The sequence below is a fragment of the Neovison vison genome, chromosome 9, assembly GCF_020171115.1.
Source record: "Neovison vison isolate M4711 chromosome 9, ASM_NN_V1, whole genome shotgun sequence".
Classification (NCBI taxonomy): domain Eukaryota; kingdom Metazoa; phylum Chordata; class Mammalia; order Carnivora; family Mustelidae; genus Neogale; species Neogale vison.
Window position 1 is genome coordinate 44,331,880 of NC_058099.1, and position 19,740 is coordinate 44,351,619.

Below are 19,740 nucleotides of genomic sequence, written 5' to 3' on the forward strand. Positions count from 1 at the left end.
ATTCAGTGAATGAGCAAAAGATGCTGAGGAAAACATGCTTGGGAAAAATAAGCCAAAACTACCAGAAGTTTGATGGGATATTTTCTGGTTCTGTGTACTCTGATGGGTATGGATGAAAAGGATTAAAGAGTTAAAGCTAAGAAAGCAAGCAAGTAAGACCTGTAAAAGCGACCTTCTCTTAGTCTGCTGACACTACAGCAGAACCCTCATTTCCCAGTAGCTCTTACTCCCCTTCTACCTCCGTAACTAAATTTGCTTTGTTTTCCTTTTTGGGTCTACCTTTATGTAAGATCAGTAAAAAAATGAGGAGAAACTAATATTTATTAAAAATTGTCAGGTGGTAGATATTTTATATACATTGTCCTTAAATTCTCATAAGAACCCTGTGAAAGAAGAATTAATAATCTCATGCTACCATTGAGGAACTGGAGCTTTGAGAAATTATATTGTCCTCAACTCAGGCAGCTAATATACGGTAGGCCAAAGATGCAAATTCAAGGTACAGCCACTTGGGGAATCACTTCCATTTTATGTCTTCAAAACTCAACCTTGCTCCCATATCTGCCACCGTGACCTATTCAAGATTGAATATCTTGGATGTAGCCCAGCACATAATAGCCCATATATGCCTGTAGGATGAATGAACTTTCATCAAATCCTCAGAATATTTGCAACAAAATGTATGAACTCCTAACTTTGCTTTGTTGGGCAAATAGGGAAGTAGGAGATAAGACAGTCTTGTAGGAAGGAGATAAACCATACTGTCTTTTACAAACTCACAGTTCCTAAGACATGGTTGGGAATATACAAGGCCCTCAACAACCATTGTTGGCAGAGTAAATGCATTGTCTTCCTTTCAATACTGAATGCTTAGAATTCAGAGGTGTTTTTACTAATACTCCTCTTTGAAAGGAAATTGTAGGAAATGGTATTTGTTTGTTGAAACTTATGTTAAGAAATTACTGCCTGGAGAATTGCAAACCAAACTCCGGATGCAAAAACAATTTGCAGTTGAACATGATGTAGTAAAAGATGTCTCTGAAAGAAATTAATTAAATAAAGAAAAAATATCTGAAAATAACAGTATTTTTAGATTAAATTTTACAAGGAAGAATAAAATGGTTTCTGGTACATTGTCATTTATGTGGACCTTCTCAGAAAGAGAAAAGGAAAATATTGCTTAATAACTCCTTCCTCTGGCATTTACATTTCCTGTCTCCACTAGCAAGATGAATGCTCCAAAGTGTCAACACCCTTTTTTTTCCCTAAGATTTATAATTTATTTTAGAAAAAGAGATAAAGAGAAAGTGCACATGGGATGGGGGCTGAGGGAGAGGGAGAGAGAAAATCTGAAGCTGACTCCCTGCTGATCATGGAGCCTGACTCAGGGTTTGATACCATGATCCTGAGATCAAGGCCTGAACCGAAACCAAGTCAGTCACTTAACTGACTATGCCCCTAAAGTAAATCTTATCTTTTGTTATAATCCTTTCCATTTAGTGGGATTTCATGTGTTCCCAGATTTAGTTCAGTCCGCTTCTTGCTTTGACCTAGAGTAAATTCTTTGAATAACTCTCTGCTTCAATTTTTATATGTCACATAGGTATAATAATACTTTCCTTCTAGTGTATTATGACGGAGATTAAATGAAATACTACACACAGAACTCAATATAATACCTCGCACAAGGTGACCACATGATAATTAGATACTATGACTGAAGGCTAGCTTCCAAAACTAGATGTCCTGCCTCTTTCTGAGGAACTATCAATAAATTAATTTCACTCCACGTCTCAGATACACATCAAATGGAATTGAGGACTGCCTTTTTCACTAATGGTTCTTTTGAAGGGGAGAAAGCTGTTCTAGACTCATCCTGTTTCTATCTCTACCCATTAAAAGAGAATGATATTTGCTCATGGTCCTTCCTTTCCCTCAGGGCAGTTTTTGGTGTTTATATATTTACCAGGCCACTTTTTGCTGGTGAATAGGGCAACTGTACTTAATTTTATTTTTTTGGCAACTGTACTTTAAACAAACAAACAAAAACCCTGAACCTGAATGCACATGTCCTTTCTAATTTTGTTGCTTGGGAATGGTATTCACTCATGCAATTCCTGCTTCCCTACACTAAACACACCTGGGAAGATCTTCCTATATTAGGTGAAGTTCATGTTCCCTCTGTCCCAGTTTCTTTATCTGAACCTGATGGTCCACGTGTCTTTGATTGGAGGTAAATAGGGAGTATGAGGACCCACTGTGACCACAAGTCTAAGACTGCGGGTTGTTATAAATCTCATTTTGACACTGGTAAGGTGCTTGCTCATCTAGTAGTAAAGCCATACTTTCCCTTTTTGGCTTGCAAGACTTATCAGTCAGAACCCAAGGCTGGGAAAGGAGGGGTGAGTTCTATGTAAAAGTATTGTGAAATGAAGACTAGAAAAGTATTTAAATTTAGTGATTCTGCAAAAAATATGCTAACTATTAGGATGACAGCATTATGGTAAGGCAGAAAAAAGTAAAAGAAAGGGAAAATAGCACATTTACTGGCATTGACTTGTTAGATATTTAAGGGAATTTGAAAAAGACATTTTCTAAAATAATTTATTCTTCTGCATGGTGAATTTTCTTAAATGGTAGAACTCTAAGAGCATTTCAGTTGTTTTCTTGCTTAGTTTGTTTGTTTGTTGCCAAGCCCTCAGTTCCTTATGCCAACCCAAATCACCTATGACTCATACACCTGATGGTCTTGGATACCAGCAAGAATATGGGGCAAATGATCATTGGAAACAGTATAATATAATTACTAATGACTTCTAATTCATGACCCAGAAATTCCCAAGTTCAAATCCAATTTCTACCAGCTACTTTCTATTGAGTGAGCTTGGGGTAAATTATTTTGCCATCTTATTCTTCCTCCTCTGGACAACTATGATAAATACTATTCAAACATACACACAAACTTATAAGAATTAATTGAGATGGCTTATGTAGAAACATTAGAAATTAGAAGTGCTCAAAAATATTAACTATTTTTATTATTGAAAAATAAACACAATCTATGGGTGCCTGGGTGGTTTAGTTAGTTAAGCCACCTGCCTTTGGCCTCAGGTAAAGATCCCAGAGTCCTGGGATCAAGTCCCAAACTGGGCTTCCCCTGCTCTGCAGAGAGGCTGTTTCTTCCTTCCCCTCTGCCTGCCACTCCCCTTGCTTGTGCTCTCTCTGTCAAATAAATAAATAAAATCTTAATAAATGAATGACTAAATAAATAAATAAATAAACAAACACAACCCATAGAGTCTGATTCTTTGCTTCTGTCAATCTATTTCTAAACTCCTGCATTTGTAAACCAGCCTTTGATGCCTCTCTTTCTTTCCCAATCTCTCTCTCTCTCTCTCTCTCTCTCACACACACACACACACACCCCTTGACTTTTTCTGCCTTTCAAGTTTGGAATTGCCACTTACTTTATGTGGTAACTCAGTGTTCAAATTCCAAGCAGCCCAAATTCTATTTTGGGATGGCCATTTGCCAAAGCCTACTCAGATTATTAAAACAAAAACCAAAAAACATAAAACCAAACAAACAAAAATAACCTCTACCAAAAAGATCCCTAAATATTTGAGCATTTCCTGATCTCCACTAACAAGACAAGGACAGCGTGGATGTGCAGCTGTTATCCACAGAGCTGCATCCAATCTCCATTTTGCTTTAATGGTTTGGGTAGCTGGCTATCATCAAACTGGAGAAACCATAGCAACCAGCTCCTCATCACAGTAACAAAGACTAATTATGAGTGTGGATTCTTCCTTCACTTTGCTTCATCAATCATAGGGGGATCAAGATAGGGGTACTCCTTTGAAATTTGAAATAAAATTTGCGTATATACATCCCTGACTAGGATCTTGATATCTACGTACTTTTATTGTGTGTCTAATTCCTCAGCCCATAAGTTATGTACTATGTTTCCCTGCAGTGTATTTTTACAGAGAAAAGGAAGGAGATAAATCAGATTAAAACAAAGGATTTCTTTACCCTGATTTCCAAGATAATGCTTATATGACACTGCAGATTTAAAGAAAGCTTGCTGAAGAAAGGGTCAAGGATTTAGATTTTAGCCTTAGCCCAGACCCCAATAGTTACTGCTTTGGGTTTTAACTTAGCATTTGTGGACCTTGGTAACCTCTTCTGTGTGATAGGGTTGAATAAATTATTTCTCGAGGGATTTGTCTTTCTATCTGGTTTATCCAGTGAGCCATGATACTTAGTGAGAAATACTCAAATATCTGTGAATCATACATGGTACCATTTGTATAAATAAACTACAGCTAATGTCTTGATATCTGTCTATCATCTATCTGTCTAGCTAGTTTATATACACAAATATATACACACACATATAGATTTAGACATAGATTTATAGGTATGTTCCATCTGATTGGTGAATGAATCTAAGTAGAAATGATGTTTCACAGTAGCTTCCTTTTATGTTTTTATACAGAACATTGATGGCATGCCCAATCCCATATCACTTATTACCACTGAGTGAATTTTCCTGAGAGAATTTTAAGCCTGTCTTTGCTTTGTGGTCAGAATTAAATATATATCCTTAATTTTCCTTGAGATCCATTTCTAGTTTCCTCCAAAGAGGAAAAGAACAAAGAAATTAAAATCCTCATCAAAAATCTAATAACTATAATCTTACACAGTAGGAGATACTTCAATTCACAGTATGGTTATTATTTATTGATCTTTCATTATTAGTTAACATTTCTCAATAGGTTAAAATAGTAAGCTTTCTATAAAACATCAAGGAGTGACTAACTCATGTAAGAACACGTGTATATTAAATAATTTTACAGCTACTAAATAGTGGACATTTAATCTGAGAATATTTGGGATAGTTTTTCAAATGATCCTAACTCTCCTGCATATACATAAAAAGCAATGCCATTAAAAATTACGTTTTTCTTCTTTATTGCAAAGCAAACGGAAGAAACCACAACTGAAATCAAACAAATAAAACACTTTGGGGGGCTTTGTTTAAGGCTGAAACATTGGCCCTAACAGTTATTCTAATCATTGCAAAGATTAGGGGAAGGTAGGGGTTTCAAAACATTGAGATGGGTAGAGAGTGATCATAGAAATAGATGTGTGTTTTGCATTGATTTCACCCAAAACTTATAAGCCACCCATAAAAATAAACCCATCATTAATTGAAAATGAAAGAAAAAAAAAAAAACTGTTGCCTATAGGAAACAACCACCACCACCACAGGCTGGGTGAGGAGGCAAGGAGGAAAAAAATGAAAAAGGAAAAAAAGAAAGTACAACTAACTCTATTACTACTCTAACCATGTAGGACTGGGAAGGAGCAAAAGAAGCAGCTAAATCAAACACTTAGCTGCAAAGGAGAAACAAAAAGCAAACAAAAAAGAATCCAATTACTTTATGTTTGTTTTTGTAAATGGTTTTTCTGTAAGAGGAAAAAAGAAAACTATTTTGACTTGTTTTCCTCTGTACTATACTGCTGAGAGCAGTCAGTACCTTATGAGGAAGTCCAAGCAACTGCTGATACTTCTGTTAATGCTAATTAACCTCCTGCTACAAATATCAACAAACCCACATCTGAGCTTTGTCTGCACATCCTTCCACTCTCCTCCTTTTAATTTGAATTGTAATAGTCACCATTGGTTGCTACTTATTAGGCAAAATCACATCAGCAGTTGAAAAACAAGATGACAGCCAGGGTCACACTGTCTGTTATTTTCCAGACAGAGAAGAAACAAAGGCTTGCAGTGACTTCAAGAAGTCCAAATATAATTTCTGTAAGGAAAGACAGATGGGAGGTTCATGATCGATGTGTGGGGCTGGATTTTTTTTTTTTTTTCTGGAAATACTTGGATGTAATGATTAGAATCCTATGTGGTATTGGGAATATTAAGGATAACGGAAATTCACACATCTTGCTTATTTCAAATGCAATGCACTTTTCAGAAGTATGGGGAGGGCTCTTCCAAACTCCAGTAATTTTACATAAATTTTCTTTCTTTCCTCACGTCAGTAAATCTGACTGTACGGGACAAAGAGAAAAGGAGAAGTGTTCAATCCCTTCTTCCCTTAACTACTCTCCAAGGTTAAAACAAAGTCAGCACTAGGTAAGCAGCTGTAATAGTCCTCTAAAAACAAGGATATGAGGGGGAATGATCCTGACTTTTAAAATCTGCTACCTGACCTGTGTTTCCCTACTGTCTGCTTCTATTCTCCTTTAAATTTTCAACCTCTTCGCAGGACATAGAGGATTCAGCCTAAGAATTTAAGGACAATCCCATCTAGGAGCAGACTTTCTGTTGGGGCAAATAATTCCAAGTTCTTAGTTTGAATATAGATTTGCCTAAACATCTCAAATATCTTACATCAACACCCTGTCCATGATGTCCTTTCAGGTCATTGAGATTTACCTGTGGAACCGAAAGCAAGTTAACTGTATTATTCTGGAAAACTCTCATTAGAGATTCCAGGATTTCCTCCTTTCTTTGCACCTTCCAGATGATCTAGTTCCTGGTCAGATGCATGTGCTGTTATTATAATGTTACAGGGTGGCTGATGGTAATTGAGAAATTGTTGAGTAAATGGAATTGCTTAAAACACACAATATAGATGACACTAGTCCTGTGAAAACCTGACCTGGCTCTCAGAATGACAGTTCTCCACAGCTGACATGGCCTATCAGTACAACAGCATTAACTACATGGGTTTCCCAAGGTATTTGGTGTCTTTCTCCATTTAATTATCTCTTATCTCTGTGACTTTGGGAATCTCTGAGTCCAAATTTCATTATCTAAGAAAGTACTCTTCCTGACAGGTGGGGTGGATAGGGGAACTCAATAATATGAAGCTCATTACAAAAGGCACTCAGATCATTGTTGTTATTTTTAATTCTGTAAAGGAATCACAGACTCAGTTGAGGCAGATCAAGAAACTTTGAAGTTCATGTAGAAAAATGTTAGAACTTTCTTTCCACCAGGCTTTGTCAAAATTCCATGTGCTCTTAAGACCTATCTTTAATGTTCTCTTCTAGAAAGTTCTTGGATTCCTGCAAATATATGCATGGTCTTCCATTTAGTCCATGGTAGTCTCTCCCTTTGTTAAGGTCTTTGTTATCTGTGTATTTCACCTATCCATCTGACTAGACTGCAAAACCTCTGAGGGCAGATATTGTCTCTTCCCCTACCCTATATCCCCACACTGAGAACATGAAGGGGCACATAAAATAATGCTCATCCGAACATTATCTAAATTGTACTGATTAAAGGGAAGTCCTGTAAAACATTATTATTAGACAACAAGTATCTTAAAAAGTTAAATAATAATAATATCAGGATGAATTCAGAAAACAGGATTTTGGTAGTTGAAATGTGAACATGAATTCAATACCCAAATTAAACTACTATTACAAATTCACTCACTCACTTATTTGTTCAAGAAATAGTCACTAAGCTCTTCTTACTTGAAAGGGCTGCTTTAAGATCTGTTATATAAAATATACTCCCAAGTATATTATATTCTATTTCACAACATGGAAAAGAAAGATTTTGATGACATTAGTTATGTATGGGGGGGTTTCCTTGTATCTTATCTTCTGAATAATTGCACAGAAAGTACTATCCAGAAGACATGAAGTTATAAAAGGTCAGACTTGATAAATACCTGTGAAAGAATTGGCCCAGCTCCCTCATTTACCTAAGAACAGAGGATCTCAGCTAATTCCCCAGCATGATCAGTGGCCATAGGGTGTGGTGGTTGTTGCTCTCTCCTCTGCTCCTAAGCTTTGTGATTACAGGCAATGTTTTTGCACACATACAGACTATGAAGCTATTCCATTTATAAGAATATAGCAATTGTCTCGTATTTGCCCATGTGTCTGATAAAGCTATAGCTTGTTCAAAAGGAACTTGGAGCAGGAAAGAAATAAATGGTTCTTCATAAAGAAACAACATCAAGTCAAATGGGATTTTGTACAACAACAGTGGGTACATTGATGCTTTTGTTTCAGAAGTTCTCTCTTATTGTCTATTTCAAAGTAATAGAGCAGGGACTTAATGAGAAGTGGGAGTTTTTTTAAAATCTATTTTTTGCCATTTCAAAATTCTTTATCACTTTCATGCAGATGTACCATCATTAAAACAATATAATTTTATCTTTTTCAGGCTCACATATGAGTTGAGCATTAATTCAGGCAGAATCTGATTTCATTTCAGCCCAGTGTCCACAAAAGATAGATCATTTCATAAATAGATAGATTCCGTTCCATGGTTTTAGTAGTCAAAACTTAAAAACCTAGAGTATAGTTTCTGTAATTTCACTAGATTTCTTCCTTTCAGGCACGATGAGAAATTTAAATTATGGAAAAATTGAAATAAAAACCTATGCAATTATTTTAGGAGCTTTGGAAACTTGTATTGTTATTGTTCTTAACATGGAGAACTGGAAAAAGCTTATAGACTTACTTTTTCTTCCTGTAGTTCTGCTTTCCCAGAGTCCCTGTGGTCTGATGCTAATTATCTTGGGGTTGTTTTTATTCTTGTGCCTATAAATGGCATATCTTTACAGGGAGTAGATTTGCAGCAATTAAGGACTAGATTTTTGTACTTCCACCCTCCTCAGTGGGATAAAAATCAGAGGGTGTAATTATGGACTCCAGCTCTAACACCAGCTAGTATTCTGCTTTGGAGTGGGTCCCTCCCCATAGCTGAACTTCAGTTTCTTATCTGTGAAATCAAGATCACCATAATACTCTCCTAACTTGACATGAGGACCAAACACAACAGTAGATGTAAAAGAGGCACTCAGTGTTGAGCACACGGCAAGCCTTTAATGGATGGTAATGTCCTTCCTTGCATCTCTACTCTCTGCCAGTTTTCAAAGCATGAAGATAAGATTCTGTTGAAAGATATGTGGAAGCCAGTGGAAGGCCACACACATCTACTCTGAGGTATTGGTGTAAGTAGGCAGCACTCTGCTCCAGAAACTGAGCAGATCCTACCTTAAAAATGTCCTCTTTGGAGTCGCATTATTTATCAAAGTGATTACTCCCTATTATACCAAATACTTTAAGCATTTTTGTGGCATCAGGACAATAGTATTTAAGAAATATTACTGAATGATGTACAGATGAATAATGGAGTCCTCGTCATTATCATACGTTAAAGAGATCCACAGCTACATTTTTTAATAATTTTAAAATCTGGACTGAGACTTAGTATATGGAAGGCAGAGAAAGGAAGATGAAGTACTAGAATATAAATGTTCTACGTGGCAAAAAAATGATGTTCCTTAAGGAGGTCAGGTCTGCTCAGCAGGGTGATTTCTAGAGCTTCAAATGCTATAGCCTTATTAGCAGTTATCCTTTCTCTCTAGCACTTCCTTTCCTTTCTTTTCTTTTTAAAAAGATTTTATTTATTTCTGAGAGAGTGAGAGGGAGAGAAGAGAGTCAGAGGGAAAAGCAGACTGAATAGGGAGTCTGATGTAGGACTCGATCCTGGGACTCCAGAATCATGACCTGAACCAAAGAAAGTTGCTCAACGAACTGAGCCACCCAGGTGCCCTAGCACTTGCTTTCTGACCTCAGTTTTCAGAAACAGAGTGGTGGAAAGGGGGAAAGCCCCAACTTTTTGAAAGTTCAAAGGGATTCTTCGTTGACATGTAATCTAACATCCCAGTTTGTCCTTGAAATCTCTCCATAACTAGACAGCAAGATAGTTTTCAATCTTCTGTTGGGGAATTCACCACTTCCTGACTTGGCAGCTCTGGATATTTGAAAACACTTCCTTATGTTGATCAAAAACTTATCTTACTGTGGCTTCCACCCTTTTCCCCTGGGTTTATTGTTGGGAGAGTTGAACAACTGTCTAATAACTCTTTCCAAGAAAGTCTTTAGATACTGAAGTTCAAACATGTTTCCATTTCTTGTTCAAGCTAAACATCTGTAACTCCTTCAAGTATTCTTAGGTCATATGGCAATCTTCATCAAACCGTCTGTTTCCCCCAACTAGATTTCTGTGCAGGTTATATTGCCCTTCAAGTGCAATTAGAGATAAACATTAAAAACTCTGGTTTGATTAGAACAGCATAGAGTGGAGCTATTTTTTCCTTCATTGTCAATACTGTCCTATTTTCTTCATGGCACCTCTGCAGGGATCATCTTTATTGACGGCCGTAGCAAACTGGTGATTTACGTGAATCTGATTGTTGATGTAATGCCTCTAACTCATTCTCATGGATGCTGCTGCTTGTCCACAACTCCAATTACTTAGATTTCCATACTTCTTTTGAAAATGTAAGCAAATTAGAAAATCTTAGGTTTTTTCCCCCCTCCTGCTTAGTGTCATCTTTTGATGTTCAGCCATTTATTGCAGTCTATCAAGGTATTTTTGGTTCAGGAATTCAAAGCATTTACTCTCTCTTCCAGTTTCATCTCATTTGTAAGTCTGATCATTGTGTTTTGCATATGTAAACACAAGCCATTAATAAATATGTTTAACTGTTGGGATTGAGATGAGTTTTATAGCCTAACAACACATTTCCCTTCAGCCTAGCATGGATGTTTTAATCCTGAGACTGGGTACAGATCTACCTGATTAAGTTTTCAGCTCATACTTCTTCATCTGAACAGTAGATGAAATATTTTTCTATGACATATCTCATCAAATGCTATACTGAATTCTATATAGACTGTACTACCACATTCTCTGAATTACTAGACTGGTAACCATGTTTAAAAGTAACTCTGAAAAGCAACTGAAATATAGCTGTTTCAAGCTTAAACTTGGAAGTCAAATCACCTACATTTGAACCCAACTTTGTCAATTTCTTGCTATAAGAGCTTAAGGATCATCCATAAACTCTCTGTGCCTCAGTGTCCTTATTTGATAAAAAGAAATATATGCACTGATCTCAAATGATCATTGCAAGGTTTAAATGTGTGTATGTGTGTGTGTATGAAAAGTGCTTAGCATACTTAATAAAAATATTAATGACATTAATACATGGACATTATTTGAGATGCATAAAAACACTCCATAACTCAGAACTTGTAGACTAGTTATAAATTTTGTTTGATCCACAATATAAGTTATCAAGGAAGGAAAAGATTTGTCTTTTTTTTTTTTTGGTTAAAGAATGCATATGTGAGACAGTTGGGGGTGGGGGTTGGGGCGCTGTAGGGGAGGGAAAGGGAGAGAGAGAATCTTAAGCAGGCTCCATGCTCAGTCCCATGTGGAGCTTGATCTCACAACCCTGAGGTCATGACCTGAGCTAAAATCAAGAGTCAGATATTTAACCACCCAGGTTCCCCAAGGAAAAGATTCTTAACAAGCAAGATAAAGATACATGGAGTGGATTTGCCCCACGGAGCAGTTCTAAGGGGAGAGGTCTGGTACCAAAGCAGTCTAAAAGGCTTCCCATCAGGGCAGAAGTCACAGTCTAAGACATGGAAGCAGACTACTTCTACATGTAAACTGACTATTGTAATTGGGGATCAACTAGGGAATCACAGATCTCAGCAGGCAGTTACTGGTCATGGGAGTAGTCTGTGTATAGATAGTGAGTTCCCAGTCGTCAAGCAACAAATCACATGGGCAGATTCAGTACTTCAGATAAGGAAATGACAACCAAGGGCAGCTTGTAGATGACCAAAAATTCCAAATAGTTCTTATTTTAATAGGCATCTTTGGCTTCCGTATGGATTAGTGCTCCAAAGTAATTCTAATGTGAAGTAGAGGTAACCGCTAACATGAACAGTGAATATTCCCCAGAAGTCTTTGCTCTGTGAATTAGGTGCCTATTATGTCTATCTGCTATTTATTATAATAAGTGGAATTTGTTTTTTTTTTTAATTATGGATGGTTTTCTGCTCCCTCCCAGTATTTTACTTTTACTTCTATATAGCTCTTCTTTGACTGATTTGAGAATCAACAGAGAAAAATTATTCCAACTCCTCTATTAGTCCTGTATTTATTCTCTTAAACCACATTTACAGATAGATCAAGATATTCTAACATTTATTCTAATTATTTCATCAAATACATTTCATGTTTTAGGACAAGACCTAGATTGAGCTTTTGCAGTTCAAAATGTGAATTCCTTCATTCTATTTACTTGAGGGTATTATTACATGTTATCATTGTCTGTGATCTAGACATGAATGAATTCTTAATGATTCTTATATTGTATGTTAAGAAATACAAATCACTGTTGACTCAAATATGACAAAACTAATGACCTCTATTAATTTCTTTGACATTACTTAAAGCAGTCCCTTCACAATTTTTAAATGTACAGGGAATTTTCTCTTAATGAGCACTTTCCAGAAAATTATATAGAATTCTATTTATGATTAGAAACCCCAAAACAAAATACCTAATATTAAATGGAACATTTATCTGGGTTTTTTCTTCCTCTATTAAAGCACTAATATTATAAAATTATGAAATAAAATAGTTCAGGCCATTCTGGGAACAGTTATTCTCTTTAAGTTAGATAACATAAATTTGTGATCAGAAAACTTTGGACTGGAAATTTCAATTTCCCTTAAGCAACTTTCAATAGCCTGCATTAAGTACAATAAACTAATAGCCTATAAACTCAGTTTCTTAAAGCAATCCTGCTATTCATCCACAACAGTGTTTTTATTCATTCAGTGTATTCTACAAAGGAATGAAAACAAGTAGATTACTGAGAAGTTCAACATTTCTAGAAAGATCTAAAGTTTCTAAAATTTATATCTGTTTAAATGGCTTTCATTGTGAAATGCTCAAGGAAGTCTGAATAGATTGGCTGACTATGAATCGCGTTCTTGTAGATTTGGTTGTCTGGTGGGAAAAGATAAAGAGAAGTCTCTAAGAAATGGAACCAAATGGTAGTAAAAGTAGAAAGTTTAAAGAGGTAAGACCATCTCAGTGCACTGCAGAGAATTCAGAATTCTGGGTTATAAATGCAGAAGCATTCCCAGAATTGTCCTATGAATATAAGGATTGATAATTTCAGTTTCTTGTGGGATAGCATGGCCAAATACCTGATATCAAAGAAAAGGACGATGACTCCTTTCATTGGACACTCAAACAAGCTAAGGGATCCTGGGAAGCAATGAGATTCAGGGATTAAGGCTTTAAATTTCAGATTGACAGACTTGGTTTAGTTTGTGCTCTATCACTGGCTAATATTTTCTTACTGGTCAAGTTATTTAACCTCCCTGTGGCTCTGCTTTCTTACCCATGAAAGGAGGCTAGTTGTGGGATGTAAGAAACCAGTAATATTTGTTAGCTAAAAGAATCTTCTAGAATCATTTGTTTTCTCTAATTTGCTTATTATGGGAGTGCCAACAGGAGTAGGAGAATAAGAAAAAGATAATTGTGCTTCTCCCACAGTTTAATCCCTTCTCCTCGGGGACTCATGGAAGTATAGAATTGCTGTTTCATTTGCTTTTCTTAAGCTTTTCTTAAAAAAAAAAAATATATATATATATATATATGTGTGTGTGTGTGTGTGTGTATAAATAACTCAAAAAAAAAAAAAGAAAACTCTCTCTGTCAAATAAATAAAAAAAAATTAAAAAAAAATAAATAACTCATGGTATTTCCTACAACTGAAGGAATTAGAAAGATGGTAGTTTAAAGTATCAGCAATGGGACTAAATGTTTCAAATTCATAACCATTTTTGCTTTGGATATATGATAGTGTCTGAAGGTATTAGGTAAGAATTTTTCTCAGTTATTTTATATATCAAGTATTTTATACCTCTAGCAACACCTGACAATAATATTTTTAAAAGAAACACAATTGTTTTTTTATAGATGTCAAGTGAAAATATGTTTGGCAACCTGACCTCAGAGCAAAAGGTAACTATTAAAACACACACATACACACACAAAATAAGTGTTCTAAAACTAAAAAGTACAAAAGTGTAAGCAGAGGTATCCATGTAGAGTATAGAAAACAGCCATTTCAGTAAGTCAGATGAAATTTTATGACCCAGGAAAGTCAAAACTAAAATGATTTAATAACAGCAATGACTGAAGCATGCTCATTTAAAGCATTTCCTTAGAGTCTATATCTAAAATATTAGCAACTATATAATAGACATTATGAAAAGAAAAATAAAACGTTTTAAAGTAGCAAACAGTTTTAAGTTTGGACCAACATAAAAAAAAATACATGTTAAAAATTCAAGTCTGGTAAGATTTTCTTCAGTCTGGGAATAAAAGGGGGGAAAAAGATATGTTCTAATAAGCATTATCTAGTGCATCTTACCACAAAGACAGTACAGCTAAGAGATAACATGTTAGGTGTACCCATCTCTTCTTTTTACCAGCAATCAGTTACTTTTTCATGAAATTACCTTCTAGTTTATCACAGTATAACTGCTGATTTAACTTAATTCTAAAAAATAGGCAAATAAACTTTTCTGTTTTTCTTTCATAACCCAAATGAGATATTTTTGAATACAGTTTCCTTCTACCTGAAATCAATACAGTTGATAAGGCTTTCATTTATTGCTTTGTATCCCCTTGCTCTCCAATATACTAGTTCCTGTCAGTAGTTGCCAAGCAACCATGACAATTGTGTGGTTCCTATACGGTGGGCATGTATTCATTCCATTATGTTGTACCGGGGTGTGTGAGTGTGTGTGTTGTGTGTGTGTGTCTGTGTGTGTGTCTATGTCTATGTCTATGTGAGTATTTAGAAAACAACTATGGATCAGAATGAGACTCTTGTAATAAGCAAGGATAAGTGGGGACATATGAAACCTTCACTAAGCATCTGTGACTGACATTAGATAATTTAGAAGCCTTTTTATTCAGATTCTTTGTGAATGAAGATTCTAAGAAAATTGATCTTTTTGTGAATTTGGAAAAAAATTTTTATATCTATATTCACCTCACTGGGTAAGTGTGTTCATATATTTGATGGGCTTAGAGGATGAAGGATTTTGAAAAATAGCAAACATGCAGGAAGGTGTTGCAAGAGCAGGCTGTCAAGGTTGTAAGTAGGTAAGGGTGTGCAGATTCTCTCCTCTAGGCACTCATCTTGTTTCAGGTTCATTCACTAGCTCTTCAGTCACCCTCTTTGTAAGTTTGGGAAGAAAAAGGGTATAGTATGAGCATCCTGAAAGTTTACCCATCTGGAATGAACAGAGTGGACCAGGAATCACTGCTCTATATGCCATTTCTTCAAAAAGAAAAAAAAAAAAGATTTTGAAATAGGGAGAACACGATCTCTGAGAAGTATAATTGTTTTGCTTGCTTATTAAACGAGTCTTTGTAGTAGCATTCTCTAAAAAAAAAAGAGAGAGAGAGAGAAATCTAAAACCTATTTTTAAATATACCACTGTAAAAGTTATAAAAGGCTTTCCCTCTGAGTGTCGTATCAGATTAGTTAGCCACTCATGCCAAAGCTTTGACACTATGTGACCAGTTCTTCATCATCACTTGGTTTGATCTTTCAGACATTTGAGACCCCATGGTGGGCAATTATATGCTCATTTTTCTTGGCTTTCCTGATAAGTGATTTGTTTTAAACAATTTGGTAATTTCTAAAACTCCATTTAAATATATTTTAAAAGGTATAATTAGAATAAGGATTTAATCTCTTCTGTGTGACTTAAAAGAGTAAAACTGTGTTCAATGAGCAAATACTACAGGGATTCAGATATTTGCTCATATTTGTTCTCAGACATGTCCTATTACGGAAGACAGTGAGGTAAACACAATGAGTGGTTTTCAAGAAGGTCACTGTTTACAGTATATACATCCCATTAATAAAAAGAGATAACTTAGGGAGTTTGTGTGTGTGTGTGTGTGTGTGTATATATATATAGACACACATAAAATTTAGTTAAATTTTATATGCAAATATATAATTTACTTCAACATTAGTTTATCTTAAAATGAACTAATATCCTATTATAACTGTGATATAAGATGGTTTCAATTATGTATATTTATTTACTTATTCATTTGTTAATAAAATAATTTATTGAAAAATATCACGTACATGATGTTAAAGAGGATTCAGAAATGAGGGGGAATTCCTAAAGGGAAAATGCAAATTATTGAACTTTAACACATTAGTAGACTAGATGTTCTTCTTGCCATTTAAGGATCACCTAACCTGGGCCTTCAAACCCATTCATCATCAGAGATTGTACTATTGGGATAATCTTAAAAGGGATTGTGATGAAAGTCTTCTGAGACTTGGCAGTTATTACATGCATGCTACTCAGCTCAGGAGATGTACCTACAAGGGATCTGGTACCATTTCCAACATGAGGGACATTTCCTCCACCAACAACAAGCAATGCTCCAGACACCATCTGGGTGTCCCACAATTCAACTCAGTTCTGACATTAGCTATATGAAGATAGCATCAGATCTCACAGGTTAAGTGCTCAGTCCCACAAGACTGACCTACACCCCCACTTCAGCAGCTAGTTGTTAGTTATCACCTGTGCTACTGATACCCTCCTCCCCCTAAAGATCAGAGGTTCCCACAACCCCTCTTTAGGTTCAGTTAATTTGCTAGAGTGGCTCACAGAACTCAGAAAAACATTTTACTTACTCTGTGACTGGTTTACTGCAAAAGGATCTAATTCAGGAATAGCAGATGGAAGAGATGCATAGGGCAAGATATATGGAAAGTGGCATGGAGCTTTCATATTCTCTCTAAGCCTGCCACTCTCCCCACATTTTAATCTGTTCACCAACCCAGAAGGTCTCTGAACTCTGTTTATTTTGGTTTTTATGGAGACTTCATTACATAGGCACGATTGATTACGTCATTGCCCTTTGGTGACTGATTCAACCTCCAGCCCTTCTTCCCTTCCCAGAGGTCAGGAGGGTGGAAATGAAAGCTCTAACCCTCTAATCATATGGTTGGCTCCTCTGGTAATCAGTCCCCACCCTTAGGTGCTTTCCAGAAGTCTCTTCATTCATATAACAAAAGATATCTTTATTGTTTTCATACTTAGGAAATTCCAAGTGTTTTAGGTGCTCTGTGCCAGAAATTGTGCACAAAAACCAAATGTATATTTCATAAAAATCACAGTATCTCATATCAAAATAATGCAGATATCCTAGCTATAGCAACATTATCCTCTAAGTACTTGGCAGAACTGTAAAAGTACAATAGTAATCAGAACATTTTCTTTTCTTTATCTCAACCTAACAAAAAGAAATATGAAATACTGATTGAAGTATCCAAAAGGAGAGTATTTCTCCAGATAAATAAATACGTTGTCTTAGTATCAGTGAATACACAGTAAACCAATGATACTTGTTATTTTACTCTGAGGTTAGTAAGAACTTTAAAATGTATTTATGAGCCTGGATATACTTTTACATGACAGGCATTTCTTGAGATTTCATGTAACCTGCCTTTTAAACTTTTACCTTTTTTTTGGGGGGGGGACATTTAGTGTATTTAACTATCACATTATCTGCCATAATAAGTCCAAATTCAGGAAAGCATATTGTACTAAGAAAGAATAAGTGGATATTTTAATAACCACATACTTAAGCTTCCATCTGTTTTTAAAGATTGCAAGTATATTTTGTTGCTATCACATACTAAAGTTTAGTGCCTGAAAAAAAAAAAAAACCAACACAACTGTACAGTTACTTGAAATATGTTCTCAGACATTCTTTTGTTTTTCTAATGCAAGGGTCTAATTTGTTTATGTTTAAAAAAGACGCAAGAGGTTCAAGATGGAGTCATTTGTTCTATACTCCACAGCAACAAACCAAGACCTAGTAACTAACCTACCAGCAGATTCAGCAGGAGTGTGACTTTTAAACACATCTTAAATTACCTGGTCAGCAGTAGTAGGGTAATACACCTGATGGACCCTTGAATTCTTCCAAAGAAAGGTGACCCTGCCTGAAACTCTTTGCTAGAAACTTCCTTTTCCCACTCCCTTATGCCTATAAAAGGCTTCTATTTTGTACAGCTCTCTGGAACTTGCTTCTACTGCTAAAGTGGGATACTGCCTGATCATGAATAATTGCATAGAGCCAAGTAGTTCTCTAAATTTAGTCAGCTGAGTTTCGTTTTGTAACATATGTAACACTCAAGATTTAAATGGTTAAACAAAACTATTTTAAAATAGATATCAATAATATGGTTCAAAAATCAAGTCACATCCAAAATATGGCATTTCAAGGGACTTATATCCTCAAATTGGTAGTTGAAAATGGAGCACAAGTCAACAGGAATGGCAATAATAAATTCTGGAAAAAGAAGAAAAAAATAAACTTCTCTTTCAAGGTCTAAAACAACTGAGAGACAAAGAAGTTAGGCACAAATCTTGGATTTTTTGCCAATAATGACAAAGTTAGGTTGTGTCTTCAGATGTGTCAATGAAAGATGAGGAGGCAGGAAGAGGCCAAGAGTGTGGTTATTACAGTGGCCTTCCCTCGACTGTGAGTAAATTAACTGAGCTATAAGTGACGTATATCTCAGAGTGCTTCCTTCTGTTAAAAATGAACTCAGTTGAGGCGCCTAGGTGGCTCAGTGAGTTAAAGCCTCTGCCTTGGGCTCGGGTCATGATCCCAGGCTCCTGGGATTGAGTCCCGCATCGGGATCTCTGCTCAGCGGGGAGCCTGCTTCCCGCCTCTCTCTCTGCCTGCCTCTCTGCCTACTTGTGATCTCTGTCTGTCAAATAAATAAATAAAATCTTTAAAAAAAAAATGAACTCAGCAGTGCAATTGCTGGGTCATAAGGTATTTACCCTAAAGATACAAACGTAGTGATCCAAAGGGGCACGTGTACTCAAATGTTTAAAGCAGCAATGTCCACAATAGCCAAACTATGGAAAGAACCTAGATGTCCATCAACAGATGAATGGATAAAGAAGATGTGGTATATATATACAATAGAATACTATGCAGCCATCAAAAGAAATGAAATCTTGCCATTTGCAATGATGTGGATGGAACTAAGGGTATTATGCTTAGCGAAATAAGTCAATCGAGAAAGACAACTATCATATGATCTCCCTGATATGTGGAAGTGGAAATGCAATGTGGGGGATTTGGGCAGTAGGAAAAGAATAAATGAAACAAGAGGGGATTGGGAGACCATAAGAGACTCTTAATCTCACAAAACAAATTGAGGGTTGCTGGGGGAAGGGGAGTCAGGAAAGGGTGCTTGTATTATAGACATTGGGGAGGGTATGTGCTATGGTGAGTGCTGTGAAGTGTGTAAACCTGGCGATTCACAGACCTGTACCCCTGGGGCTAATAATACATTATATGTTTATAAAAAAATTAAAAAATTAAAAAAAAATGAACTCAAGGGTGCCTGGGTGGCTCAGTGGGTTAAAGCCTCTGCCTTCGGCTCAGGTCCTAACCCAGGGTCCTGGGATCGAGCCCCACATTGGGCTCTCTGCTCAGCAGGGAGCCTGCTTCCCTTCCTCTCTCTCTCTGCCTACTTGTAATCTCTGCCTGTCAAATAAATAAATAAAATCTCTAAAAAATAAAAAAAATGAACTCAAAGCTTTATCTCACTTTATCATCAAAACAACACTTAAAAGCATCTAGATCAATGGCCACTATCGAAATAACATCATTGTATCAGGGCGTCTCGGTGGCTCAGTTGTTGAAGCATCCATCTCTGGATTTCAGCTCAGGTCATATCTCAAGGTTATGAGATCGAGCCCCAAGTCAGGCTCTATGCTGGGTGTGGA

General features: G+C 36.2%; 1 long non-coding RNA gene across 1 annotated transcript in view; it reads left to right on the forward strand.

The window, feature by feature from the left end:
• LOC122917555 overlaps positions 1-13,889 on the forward strand; it is a 112,112-nt gene extending 98,223 nt beyond the window's left edge. The window contains exon 3 of the long non-coding RNA XR_006386402.1: positions 13,853-13,889. This is a non-coding gene — a long non-coding RNA (uncharacterized LOC122917555). The remainder of the gene's footprint in view (positions 1-13,852) is intronic.
• Positions 13,890-19,740: the final 5,851 nt, after the last annotated feature.